Raw genomic sequence first — 15,115 nt, 5'->3', positions numbered from 1 at the left:
ACGACGCATTGTTTCCAAATGGGTTCATTTCCCGTCGCTGTACAAAAGAAAGCTGTTTGCCGTTCTTATACGATGGCAGGGCCGCATTTATACTTTTGGAAGGCCGAGGCGCAACATCATTTCGAGGCCCTCAAAAATAAGCATTTTTTTAGTTTATTGAAATTAAAAGTCAACATTTCCATAATAACTTATTTTAATAACACAATACAACATTGGTATAAATATATTTACATTTTAAAAAAAGTATAAAAATAAATCAGTTCAAATTTAAATAAAAAAATTAATAACTAAAAGTTTTTTTTTCTGGCTTTGGTTTTAGCAAATAAATCTATAACGTCATTATAATTGTTCGAGTCCATTGCATCTGATTCAATGCTAATAACGACAGGTCACTTGTTTTATTTTGGTGCAAGTTGCTTCTTAATTAATTTTTTATTCGTTTCAACACTAAAAATTAGCGTTCGTTCAGCACTTGCATTTGAAATATGCATCGCCAAAAATATTTTTAAAATTGTTTCTACGTTCCGTAAAGTAGACCTTAACCCATCGTTTATAAATTTGTACACATTTTTAATTGAAGAATTTTCTTCCTTTATCATTATTAAAAATTGATTAACTTCATCAGTAAATTTTTCTGGATCGATATCAGTCCCATAAGTTTGTAAAATTTTTTCAATACTAATCTTGTACTTGTCTTGATCTATATGTTCCTTCAAAAAAATGTCAAATATATCTAATATATCGAAATAGCTTTTTGTTCTTTCATTAATTTCCAAAATTAGCATATCGCAAATGACATTAAAAGTGTTCACAGCGACATTTTCTTTCCCATGTAATATAATCTCAATGTTAGATTGTGAAACTTCGTCACTCATTTTTTTTCGTTTTTTAACTCTTTCCTTTTCATCTTTAAATTTTGTCTCATCTATTAATAAATTCGCTTCTTCATATACAGCAGCAAAACTATTTCTTACATCTAAAATAAAACCAACTAAAGAGTATAACAAATGATTAGCTAAAAACAAATCCATATCGGGATCTTGTAGGACGCAGGACATATATGGCGCAGAGGGTGAAGCTTGACGCTTTTTATATTCCCTGTTTTTATTTCGGGAGCAGTGATGGGAGAGATTTGTGAACTATTTTAGCTCGCCTTGAGTTGGCAGAAGTGGTTATACGTCGTTGAGTGTTAGGATGGCTTTCGGTCTTTTATGTTTCCAGTGGTCATTACCGTCATAGTTTCCGGCTTGTTGTATTAGTTGGTTTGGATGCGTAGGTGTCTTCATAAAGAATTTTTCTGCTAGGGAGCGTAGTAGTGGAGAGATGTAGGGGATATTTATTTCCCAGTGGATCTGGGCGTTCCTGATGAACCACGGGGCGTCCAGTATCATTCGCAGGCACTTGCTGTAGGCTTTGTAGTTTGAGGATATTTGTCTTGGAGGTATAGCTCCAGGCTGGGGAGGCGTATATAATTGTGGGACGGATCACTGTCTTATAGAGTAGAATTTTGTTTCTTGAGCTTAGTTTGCTGTGCCTGTTGATCAAGGGTTATAGCTGGGCGATAACTTTTGAAGCTTTAGTGCATGTGCTCTTGATGTGGCTGTTGAAGCATAATCGTTTATCGAGAAGTATTCCGAGGTATTTTGCTTCAGTTTTCCAGGGAATATTAGAGTTGAACAGGGTGATGTCTCCGTTGGGGGATGCTCGTCTTCTTGTGAAGAGTATCGTTGTGCTTTTCTGGGGGTTTAATTGTAGTCGCCAGTCTGTAAACCATTTTTATAGATTCGGATGATGTCTTGTAGTTTTTTGGTTACGAGATGTGGTTGGCGGGATCTGGCTAGTATAGCCGTGTCATCTGCATAAAGGGCGATGGTGGATGTGAGAGGATTTTGAGGGATGTCTGCCATGTAGATGTTGAACAGATCTGGGCTAGCGGTGATCCTTGAGGAACTCCAGCGAGAATTTTCCGTTGGGTTGAGACTGTTTCATTGATTTTGACTTGCATCCTCCTGTTCAAGAGGTATGATTTAATCAGGTGTATCATGTTTAGTGGAAGGTTTGCGATGATAAGTTTGTAGAGGAGGCCGTGGTGCCAGATTTTATCGAAGGCCTTTGAGATATCTAGGAGGACGGCTCCAGTGTGCTGATTCTAATTAAATTCTGTGGTGATGTATTCTACCAGTCTATGAATCTGTTGGGTGGTGCTGTTATTTTGACGGAAGCCAAATTGTTCTTGTGGAATGATATTTAGTTGGTTGACATGATCTTGGAGTCTGATGAGGATGATTTTCTCTGCTATTTTCCTTAAATTGGATAGCAGGCTGATGGGATGGTAATTTTCAGGTAGGTGTGGGTCTTTGCCTGGTTTGTGAATTGGGATGATGTCAGCTATTTTCCATGACTGGGGGAAGTGCTGCCATTTAAGGATGGAGTTTATGATGTTTGCCAGATGTGCTATGGCGACTTTGTTAGTGATGCCGTCGGGACCTGGGGCTTTTTTGATCTTGAGATGGTTGATGATGCCGATTATTTCGGTGGGTGAGGTAGGCATTATAGGGCTTGGATTGTCATCAGGACGATTTACTGTGAACCTGACTTTACGATGGATCTTGTATACATGGCTGATGTTTAGGTTCTCATATGCAGGACTGCATTGTTTCTCTAGGTTTCTTGCTATGGCTTCGGCTTTGTCAGCATCTGTGTATGCAAGGTGCTGTTCTGCTTGGAAAGGGGGGGGGATTTGCGCTTGTTCCTGACGTTGTTTAGGAATTGCCATATGGAATGATCTGCTGTGGAGATGGAGGTGAGTTTGTTGTCCCATTGTTGATTCCTGTGGTTCTGGAGAGCTTCTCGGACAGATTTGTTTAATCTGTTGAGGGCTGTTTTGTCCTGGGGAGCATGTGTGTATTGTGGTATCTTTTTCTTTGTATTTGTGGTTCTGCTGTTCCATGAGGGATGTTTGGAGTTTAAGTCCCCAGCGACGATGATGGATTCATTTATGCCCAGTACAGCATCCAAGTCAGAAAATAGCAGGGTCTTAGCAGGGGAGTTCTAGGTGGCGTAGATTTTAAGTCTTATCCAGTTGAGTTTGTGTGGACTTCTACACCGGTGAGTTCTAGGTTGGAAGTTCGGGGGGTGAGTATTCCATTGTGCCTGATGCAGTTCCTGATAAATATGGCTGTACCACCGCCTCTGTAGTCCATCGGTCATTTCTATACAGTGTGTAGCCTCTCAGCTTTGGATTGTCTGCAGGTTTTAGATGAGTTTCATTAATTAGGGTGATGTCAGGGTTGTATCTGTGAGAGAATTCTTCAGACTCCAGGGTCTTGTTTTTTAGGCCATTGGCGTTCCAAGCGGCGATCTGTAGTGAGTCTGGGAGTAATCTAGTTTTGTTCATTAACAATCATTGATAAGATGGTTTGAGTTTCTTTTAGATATATTTTTGTGAAGTTGGGTGAAGGGTTTGACTTACTGAGGTCTTGAAGCATGTTTGCCAATGAGGCTGTGATGACTGTTGTCATGTTTGGAAGAATTTGGTCCTACTGAATATCTTTGGATGGGCGGGATACTTCGGCATATGTCCTGCTTTGACGGTGTCTTTCCAGACTGTTGGTATTTTCCATTTGTGAGAGCTGGTATTTTGTTGTCTTTTGTTGGGTGTCAGGCAACTGGGGAGCCGTCAATTCTGGTGCCTGTGGGCAGGGTTGAGAGATCTGTTTCCTTTTGTTGTCTGTTTTATTCTTAGGCTAGTAACTGCAGCCTCAGTAGTTTGCCGGGTGGGGGGCCCCCGCAGTTCTCGCATTTGGCTGGCGAGGTCCTGTGTGTGAGCAGGTTGCTGTGGGGTGGTTTTTCCCACATTTGAGGCATTTGTAGTCTGCTCTGCAGAGTTTCTGTGCATGTCCATATACTTCTGACATCTGTGACACTGGCCTGACGAGGCTCTTTTCCTTAGTGATCCAGTTGTGATTTTCAGACCACATATCTTTGTTATGTTGTATATGTTCTTGTGGGTATTAGGTATCTCTACGAGTACTAGGGGCATTGGACTCTTGTCGGCCCATAACATTCTGCTGACCTTGACAGGTGGGAGATCGTGGAGGCGAAGGTCTTCAGTTATTTCATCTGTGCAGATGTTTTCTGTAACTCCCCTGAGTACAACTTTTTGGTTTTTCTCCGACTTCAGTGAGTAAGTATGATATTTAATATCTAACTCATCCATGGTTTTGTGAGGTGTCTAGTCGCTTACTGTGGCAGGCTGGATTTTAACTCCATCGTCTACGTTTTTTGCCCATGAATAGGCAATTTGGTGGTTTTGCATACTAGGCCTGAGGGCCGTCCATCGTTCTTTTTCCCGTAGTACAATTGGCGAGACATTTTCATTGTTGGGTGTGGGGAGATCAGTGTTGCGGGCATCTTCTTCCATCCCATCGTTTACCTGAGTCTCCGCTGTTTTACGCTTTTTTCGAGCATGGGTTTCTGTTTCGTCTTTTGGTGTGGGAGCAGATATTATCAGGTTCATCTTCCCTTCTTCCCCTGGTGTTGAGTTGTCCCCTTCTGTGAAGTCATCTGTCGCTGAATATAAGTTTAGAAACCCTGGCCACTCTACCTCAAATTTCTTCGACAGTTTTTTGAGGAGGTCGAGCGCCAGCTTCTTATCCAGAGATTGGACAAAGTCGTCGGGACTTAAACTTTTCATGTTTAAAAAATATTCAAGTATGCTTACCTGAGAAATATTTATAATGGCGAAGAGAACGAGCAAGGGCTAGAAAATTGCATCAAAAGTCAGTCTTACCTTGTATTCCGCTATCAAAGAAGATTCACAAAATCTAAAACTCAGTAATCACCACTGAAATCAAAAACATTCTTCGCAGCAACAACCATCGTGCTGGTATTCATCTTCCGCAAAGATTGACGCAAGCTTGGCTTCAGCTCACAAGTTTGCTTTCTCACACTCATTTCTATCCGGGATCTTGTAGAGATTTACTAGTAGCATTTATTCGTTGTAAAATTTTGTTCCACATAACTGTTAAAATTGCTGTTTCTGGTTTGTCAAAATGTTCAGCCAATGATGAGCTCTCTAATTTAGAAATAGGTTTTTCATGAGGAGAAATGGATAGTTCAAGTAATGCGTCTTTAATTTGTTTATATCCACCTTTCAAAGCCAATATAGCATCAGCTCTTGCAGACCACCTCGTTTCACTTAGTCTTTTAACTGTTAAAGATTTTTTTTCTAAATGTTTAAGGAGTATACCCCATCTTCTTGTTGAAGATGAAAAGTAATTATATACATTTTGAATAAAACAAAAATATTGCACTGCTTCCGGCAAGATTTCGCTGCATAGTTGCCAATTAAATTTAAGGAATGACTAGAGCATGGTATATAATGTGCAAAGGGACTACGTTTTTTCAGCTTGTAAACCTGTATAGATATCTTTCATATTGGCAGCGTTATCATAGCTTTGCCCTCTGCAGATTTTTATATCCAAAGATAATTCTTCTAATATTTTTAATACTACCTCTTCTAAATATAAGGAATTATGTTGTGTAATTCTGATGAACCTGATAAATGTTTCTCTAATGTCAGAATTTGCAGCACCATACCTAAATAGCACAGCTAGTTGGTCATTATGGGCGATGTTTGGCGTTGAATCGGTATTATTGCAAAATAAGCAGCTTCCTTAATTTCTGATATTAATATTTCTCTTGTTTTTTTAGCTATTAACGCTATGAATTCATCACAAGTATGGTAAGAAAGATAATTTGATCTGCCAGAACCACAGTTGGCGTACATTTTCATGTGATGTTTTAAAAAATCATCAAATTCACTTAAATAATGTAAACACGATAAATAATTTTCGCAAGAATCAGAAAAAATATCATTTGTATTTCCTCTAAATGCTAGCCCTAGTTTACTCAGTAACTTAATGGTAGCTTTATTCTTTTTAAAACATCTCTCCGATAATTTTCTTCAGATTGTATTTGTTTGATCAATTCAGAATCAATTGGACTATTTACAGAACTTGATTTTCTTTTGCTATATGTGCACATCGCTCGTATATGCTCAGTAGAATCGTGATCACGTGAGGTTCGTGTTATATTTCCCAAGTCATTAAAACCCTTCATTAAGCTATTATTTGACTTAGAGGAGGACCTGAGCTAAGATGGCGTCTCGCGTGTTAGTGTTTCGTGCCGTGTATTTTTGATGGTGAATTGTGAATTTGACTGATATGTTTTTTAGAGATTTATGCTCATATACATTAATAATATCAGTTAATTACTTGCTGCCATAAACAGGCACTTTATTTTCAACACTGGTTTACCGAGGTAAGTCTATTGAATTTACAAGGGCGATACGCTAGGCCTACTGCCGCTAGTATCGCCATTGTTGTATTTTATATCGCCACATCTTATTGCTGGTAGACACCTTAGTGTGTCTACGGGATTTGCTAGTAGACTCTCAGTCTACAGGATTACCTGGGAAACTGTTAGTTTCTCTCAACTATGGAGTCTCCATATGACGAGCTTGACTTTAAACAGCTATTGGCTATCTTTAAACATGTAGGAGGCCTGCTGCAAAGGAAATGGCCAGGTAAGGTGGCAATCCACCAGGTTGAGGAGGTAGAAACAGAGGACTGCCAATCCCCTGACCCTCTCCCCTGCACTTCTCAAGATAACATTAGAGAGATCATGTCACCGATTAATGATCAGACCCTAGTGGACTCAGATAACTCATTAGATTATCAGGTTGTCAGCAGGAAAAAACGTAAGAAAGATTCCCCAGCAACAGAGCCTGAAATAGCTCTTCAATCCCTGGAAAAAACAACTCCAATGGAGTTAACAGCACAACCTGACGTAAGAATAGAGACCGAATCCAGGACACAACCTAAAGAGAGGATCCAACCTATAATCTTGAGAACCAAAGAAAAATGGTCATTAATAACAACCAAGATGAAGAACGTAAACATCAAATTTACATCAGCAAAGAGCACAGATGAAGGAATCCGAATTCAACCTGAAGGTATTTCGGACTACCGCCAACTCACCAGATTGCTGGATGATCTCAATGCTCCTTATCACACATTTCAGCTTAAAAGCGAAAAGAACTTAAAAGTAGTAATTAGAGGGCTGGCTGAGACCATTCCAACCGAAGAAATAGCTACTGATCTGAAATCACAAGGCCTAGAGCCGATTAAAATTTCACGGATGTACCGATCGGACAAGCGCCCTATGCCTCTGGTCCTGGTTGAGATCAGTAAAGAGCAAAAAGAGATTTACGATCTTAAAGTAGTTTGCAGTTTGGTCATCAAGATTGAGCCTCTCAGAAGAAAGGCTTCAGCTGGTCAATGCCATCGCTGCCAAAAGTATGGACATGCACAAAAGCTATGCAAAGCAGAACTCAAATGTGTCAAATGCGGCAACAACCACCCTTCGCACACTTGCGTCAAGCCACGAACCACACCTGCTAAGTGTGCAAACTGTGGCGGCCCACACCCAGCAAATTACAAGGGATGCTCAATTTATCCACTCAACCTGCAGAAAACTAGAGAGGTTCTGCCCATGCCCAATCAGAAGAGAATTACATCAGAAAGCAAAACGCGGGTTGTTACTCCTGAAAAGTCATATGCTTCTGCCGTCTATACTAATAATAAACCGGCATCTTGCAACCAAGCCACTGCAACAATCCTAGCTGCCACACTAGGAGAGATGTTGACAACCTTTAGCAAAACAAATCCCAGTCAGGCTGACACCAATAAATTCCTCAAAAGCACACAAGTCATCTTCTCTATGATTAATGGATAACATGGTCAATTTAAATAATTCACTACAGATTGCTTATTGGAATGCTAACGGGCTAAAAAACAACCGCCTAGAACTAAAAGAATTTACTGAAAGATACAAGATAGACATCCTTCTGGTCAATGAGACGCACCTTAGACCTTGTGACAACCCCAAAATAAAGTACTACACACTACTAAGATCAGATAGACTTAATGCCAGAGGGGGCGGAACTGCTATATTTGTTAAAAATAGCATTAGATACAATGAGATCAAGAAATCAGCAACCATAAACCTGGAAGAAACAGGAATTGAAATACAAACAAAAAACACAGGCAGTTTAAAACTATATTCAGTCTACAACCCTCCAGGCAAATCACTTCTAGCCTCAGACCTCTCCCAACTCCTTGACACAAACGAAGCAACAATAGTGGCAGGAGATCTAAACGCAAAACACCCTGCATGGAATAGTAGAAACACCAACAACAACGGGAAGAGCCTACACAAATTTGCTATGTCAAGAAACATCACCATAGCAGGTCCTGTCGAACCAACTCACTATGGACCAATGGGCAGGCCTGATGTGCTAGATATTGCCATTTTCAGAAACACCCCATATCATTTCAAGTTGCAAGTTATTAATGATCTTAGCTCCGACCACAATCCAGTTCTGCTTAGCCTTGGCAGAGAAGCAGTAACCATCCCCGAACAATCCTACATAAACCTCAAGAAGCTCAACTTAATTCTCAGTAACACCACAGGCCCTGTTACAACTATCTCCTCACCCAAAGAAGAAGACATAGCGATCAATAAACTAGAAAGAACAATCCAATCTGGCCTTACAACAGCCTCCACCGTCACCGTTCCAACCCAAACTAACCTGCTCCCTGAAGAGATCCTAAAACTTATCCGAAGCAAAAACAAAATTAGGCGACGGTACCATTCAACACTATCGCCCCAGGATAAAAAAGAGCTTAACAGAGCAATAAACCTAGTCCGATATGCAATCAAAGACCATAAAAATCAGCAATGGGAGAGAAAACTAAGCTCCTTAAGCATTGAAGATAACTCGCTATGGAAGATGACTAAAGCCCTTCGCAACGATCACCTCAACATAAAACCAATACATGGAGAAAAAGGTATAGTCTACCGAGACGATGAAAAAGCTGAAGCTTTTGCAGACTCATTGGAGCTGCAATTTCAACCAAACTATACTCATGCGGACTTGCGCTTCATTGAAAAAATCCACAAGCAAGTACGCTATGCACTTCGTCGTCCCGCCACCCATGACAACTCAAACTACACTACACCAAATTATCAAGAACCTCAATAACAGAAAAGCACCAGGTCCTGATCAGATTTCAAACAAAATTATTAAAGTACTTCCTCATAAAACAGTAATGCATCTCGTGGCAATCATTAATGCTATGCTAAGACTCAATTATTTTCCCACTCGATGGAAGCAAGCAGATGTAATCCTTATACACAAACCAGGGAAGGCGCCCCAGTTCCCCCAGAATTACAGACCTATCAGCCTCCTGTCGAGCCTGGGGAAAATAGCAGAAAAAGTAATTCTTAAATGCCTCCAAACTGAAACAGAGAATCTAGGTGTAATCCCAAAAGAACAATTTGGATTTAAAACTGGACATAGTACAACCCAACAAATCCACAGACTCATAGAATACATCACTATTGGATACAACTGGAGACAGCATACAGGTGCAATCTTCCTAGATGTGGCAAAGGCCTTCGATAAAGTGTGGCACAAAGGCCTCATCCACAAACTAATTACTGCAAAATACTCACTAAACCTCATTCAAATCATAGACTCTTACCTAAAAGACCGAAAATTTCAAGTGAAACTTCGAGGACTCAGATCAACTACAAGAAGAATCACAGCAGGTGTCCCACAAGGCTCCCTATTATCACCACTACTCTTTAACATTTTTATCTCTGATGTCCCAAGTACGACATCAACCATCATGGCATTTTATGCGGACGACATGGCAATACTCACCAGATCGCTCAAACCATACCTGGCCACCCAAAGATTACAGACTGCAGCTAAAAATCTTGAAAAATGGTTTCGATTATGGAGAATAGATGTTAATGCAGATAAAAGTACGACCATACTATTTACAAGGAAGAAAGCAGACCATCATGGAGCAATCACGATGTTCAACACGGTTATCCCATGGCAAACAGAAGTAAAATACCTGGGAATCATACTAGATAACCGTCTCAGTTTCAACTCCCACATCTCTCATGCTTGAAATAAAGCAAATTCAACAATAGCTCAGCTCTACCCTGTACTCAACCGCAGAAGCAAAGTCAGTCCAGAAAACAAATTAAGAATATACAAAACAATCATCAGACCTATACTGTCTTATGGTTCCCCGGCATGGAGTCACACCTCTCCTAGCAACATCAAACGACTGCAATTAATCCAAACCAAATGCCTCCGAATGATCTTTGATGCCCCATGGTTTGTAAGAAACACCATTCTCCATCAAGATGGAAACCTGCAAGACATACCTACATTTCTCCTCCAGATAGCAACCAAGTACTTTACTCAAGCATCACTCCATCCCAACCTACTCATTCGTGAGTCATCCAATTATGATGAAAATGACAGATGGAAACATAAACGCCCAAAGGCGGCCCTGATCACAGATTGAAACCTTTCAACACAGCCCTAATAAGGGCGAGCCAAGTGCTCAAAAATTTCTCCATTAAACAGAGAATTTCAGAGCGATGTAGAGAGTAAAGTCCACGGGACTGACATCCATCAAGCCACAGAAGATAAAAGATAAAAGATATTTGACTTAGAAAACAATTTACAAACAAAGCAGTAAATTGCGTTGCTGGTTTCTGAAAAAATTTCTAATTTTTTCAGAAACTCTCGTTTCTCCTTTGTTCCATTCGCCTTTTTACAGTAAAAATGTGATATATTTACATTTCTGACATATATTCTATTGTGTTCTGTTTATTCTTTTTTTTTTTTTTAAATTTTCGATTTTACCAACATTCTAGAGCATATTTATTAAAATATGCTCGATAAACTGTTCATTAATAGTAAGTGGTCACACTGCTATATTGGTAGGATAAGAGATAGCTTGCTTGCTGGTACGTACAGATTCCGATTGAAAATTTTCTTCAGAATCCTCTTGATTTGTTTCATTTACTTCTTTCTCGCCTTCTATGTTTTCCACATCATTTTGATGTTCTTCATTTTCACTTTTATCTCCTCCTGATAATAAAAGGTTGTTGTTCGATTGGTATAGCCTTGCTACTAATGACTCACAAAACGGTAAGCAAGTTTAAGCGCGGTTAGTTGATAATAGCCTGGAATGCAAACGGCTTAAGAAATAAGATCCTAGAACTCCAAAATTTTGCCCACAGACATCGGCCAGATGTTCTACTAATAAATGAAACGCATCTAAGACCAGCTGACAATCCCAAAATCTATGGATATCAGTCGTATAGAACTGACAGATCAACCCACAGAGGTGGAGGCACGGCAATTTTCATCAAAAATTTTATCTCTCATCACTCCATAAACATTCCTACTACCTCCAATCTTGAGATCACTGGCATCGAGATTCTCACGAGCTCAGTAGGCAAATTAAAAATTTTTGCAGCATACCACCACCACAAAAAGCACTACTACCTTCTGATTTGAACGCCATATTTGACACTGGAGAGCCTACCATTGTGGCAGGTGATTTAAATGCCAAGCATTCTACCTGGAATAGCCACTCCACTAACAAAAATGGACAGATACTACAGAACTATGCTGATTTCAACAACCTTCACGTAATAGGCCCAGCTGATCCCACCCATCACAACACCTATGGTAGGGCCGATGTATTGGACATAGCCATACTGCAGCACATCAGACTCCAATACAATCTAATAACAATCAATGATTTATCATCAGATCATAATCCAATAAGGTTAAAATTAGGAAATCTTGAAAAATCATCCCCACCCCCTCACTCATTTATTCCTTGGGAAAGGCTCTCCAAGATGCTCCCGAAATATATTGGACCTGTTCCCATCATTAAATCAAAAGAGGAAATTGACATAGCTGTCAAAAATCTAACAGAACAGATTACAGCAGCCTGTACAACAGTTACTACCCCTGCAACCACCCACAAGTCCAACCACCTGCCTGAAGATACTATGAATCTGATTAGGGAAAAAAATAAGGCTAGAAAAAGATACCATAACACTAGGGCGCCACAAGATAAACGGATCTTAAATAGGTTAAATTCTGCAGTGAGAGATGCACTCGCAGCTCATAGAACTCAACTCTGGGAAGAAAAACTGACCTCCATCTCCGCTGACAGCCACTCTGTATGGAATCTTATCCGAAAGATCAAGAACAAAAATAAACCTTTTCCCCCTCTGCAAACAGATTCAGGTCTCATCCACACCGATGCTGATAAAGCTGAGGCAATAGCGAATCATCTTGAAAATCAATGCAAACCTGCATACAGTCACCTTGACATTAGTCATATCTACAAGATACACCGTAATGTCAGATATTCACTCAAGTCTGCTCCCACACATTCTACTCTAATCACACCCACCTCACCTGCTGAAATATATTCAGAAATTCAAAAATAAAAAGGCTCCTGGACCCGACGGCATCTCCAACAAAGTTATAAAACTTCTACCTCGCAAAGCTATTGTTCATTTGGTAAACATAATCAACTCCATACTTCAGTACAAGTATTTCCCTTCCTACTGGAAATTGGCATACGTTGTTCCAATTCATAAACCTGGAAAGGATCCCACTCTGCCACAGAATTACAGACCAATCAGTCTCATTTCTAATCTCGGAAAAATTGCTGAAAAGGTAATTCTTACTAGGCTTCAAGATTCTGTACTCCTGTTAAACATCCTGCCTGAGGAGCAGTTTGGTTTCAGACAGTTGCATAGTACCACACAACAAATACACAGATTGGTGGAACATATCATCACAGGTTTTAACTGGCGCCAATGCACTGGGGCTGTCTTCCTAGACTTAGCCAGTGCATTTGACAAGGTTTGGCATTACGGTTTACTATACAAGCTTATATCATCCGGTATCCCAATCGGAATCACTCAACTCTTAAAGACGTACCTCTGCGATAGGCGCATGCAAGTGAGACTAAGTGGAGTGGTGTCCTCACAGAAACACATCTTGGCTGGAGTTCCACAAGGGTCCTTACTAGCACCAATCCTATTCTCCTTATACCTGCATGATATACCACACAACCCATTATCTTCAATTAAAGCTCTTTACGCTGATGACACAGCGATATTGGCCAGATCATTAAAGCCTCACCTAGCCATCAAGAAACTGCAAGAAAACCTACTGCAAATAGAGCAATATTTTGCCAAATGGCGTCTCCAGGTGAATCCTCAGAAGAGCGTAGCCGTCTTATTCTCTAGAAGATCAGTGCTTCCCAAAGAAGATATTCTCCTCTTTAACACAAAAATTCAGTGGAAAACAGAGATCAAGTACCTTGGTGTAGTAATGGACAGTAAACTGACTTTCAACTCCCATATCAAGACTCTCTGTGCAAACACATCCAAAACCATAGCCCAGCTCTATCCGCTAATAAACAGAAACAGCAAACTGAGCACCAGAATCAAACTTCTCATATACAAACTGATGGTTCGTCCAATACTCACTTATGCCTCACCGGCCTGGAGCCATACTTCAAACTCAAATATCATTAAATTACAACGCATTCAGAACAAGTGTCTTAGAATGATCCTGGGTGCTCCATGGTTCATCCGAACTGTCCAACTGCACCGCGACACGGAGGTCCCCTATATATACACCTTCATGCGGACTATAGCAACCAAATTCTTTTCAAAGGCAAGTGTGCATCCTAACAGACTGATCAAACTGGCCGCTGACTATGATGCAACGGACTATTCTAAGCACAAAAGACCTAAAGCCATCCTAAACCCCCTCACTGAGAATTAATCTCCTAGCCCAATCAGGGCGAGCAATATAGCTCATAAACTCTTTCCACTCACAGTCTCTGTTAAGATAACCGGGAATATGAAAAGCTTTTGCTTCACCCGTTAAGCCAGTAATGTTACTAGTTACTAGTTACTAGCGCGGTTAGTAGTTGGAAGGAGTTCAATCGTTCGATGCAGTTGGCACACTCTCCCTCGATGAGTGTTTGCCCTGGAGGTGTCACATAATAATAATAATAATAATAAAATTCCGAGAACTGTGAAGTACAACTTCAGTTCTACGAAATTCTTCATTTTCAGAACGCAAGAAAGACAAAATTGTCCCCTTTTGACTCTTTAGCTGTTTTTCATTTTCTCTAAGTCGTTTTCTTTTACTAGCTCCGGATTCAAATTTTCTTGGCATCATTATGTGTATTCATCTATCAAAAGCAAAATAAATATTTATTAAATCCAAAATAAACATATAAATAAAATAAACAATTACGTTAAAAGCTTAAAAAATACAAAAATAGAAACAGTAGTATCTTATTTTTGTTAAAATAAACGTGTAACAGTAAAATAAGAATAATATATTCTTACCGACTGCGACAACTACTTTAACCATATAATTAGGTATATAACAGTATACTGCTTTACAAGTACTAGCCAAATAACGGTAACTAATCTATCAGTTTAATTACCGTTTTTTGGAATTTCCTTTACTAGTCTACAATATTTGACCCTTTTTGGTGCACAATTTATTTATTGTGTCTCTTCTCAAAAATATAAACGAATTTCACATGTATACAATAAATATTAATATTAAAAAAATATTGGTAATATTAAACTAGCAACCTTGTAAGTCATTTTATATAAATAAATGACTAACTTATATCGATGGATTATAAATAATTATGCAACTTCTACGATACTTTATATTTAATATTAAATTTTCTAAATAGTTTAAAACCTTTTAATGTAATTCTAAATATATATATATATATATTATTTACACTTTTAAATATTCCATGTAAATGAATCATAATTAATTTAAAGAAAAATGTAATTAAAATCTTTCTGTGAAAGATTTCAATTGCAGTGTTGATTATTGATTTTGAAAACGCTGATTTTGTTTTACAAGCTTCGTTGACAAGCATCATAATTGCTACAAAAATTCTGAATACCAAAAAAATATTAAAAGGTATGGTAATAATTCAGTATAAGGATAAAAGTTTTTTTTTTTAAATAAAAAAAAATAATTTAAAAGCAATAAAATTAAGCTTGCTAATCAAGGTAAAAATTGGAACTTCATGAACTGTAAAGTTCAGATATTCTCACTAAAAATAAAAATTTTGAATTTACGGTAATAAAAATTATA

General features: G+C 39.0%; 1 protein-coding gene across 4 annotated transcripts in view; it reads left to right on the top strand.

Annotated features, from left to right (window-relative positions):
* Positions 1–15,115, top strand: part of LOC150102902 (uncharacterized) — a 646,700-nt gene that overhangs the window by 382,250 nt on the left and 249,335 nt on the right. The window lies entirely within an intron of this gene.

Source organism: Typopeltis vanoorti, chromosome 9 (genome assembly GCF_054136105.1).
Source record: "Typopeltis vanoorti isolate ZY-2024b chromosome 9, IOZ_Tvanoo_1.0, whole genome shotgun sequence".
Lineage (NCBI taxonomy): Eukaryota > Metazoa > Arthropoda > Arachnida > Uropygi > Thelyphonidae > Typopeltis > Typopeltis vanoorti.
Note: the sequence above shows the minus strand (reverse complement) of the source record. Positions and strands in the feature narration are given on the sequence as shown.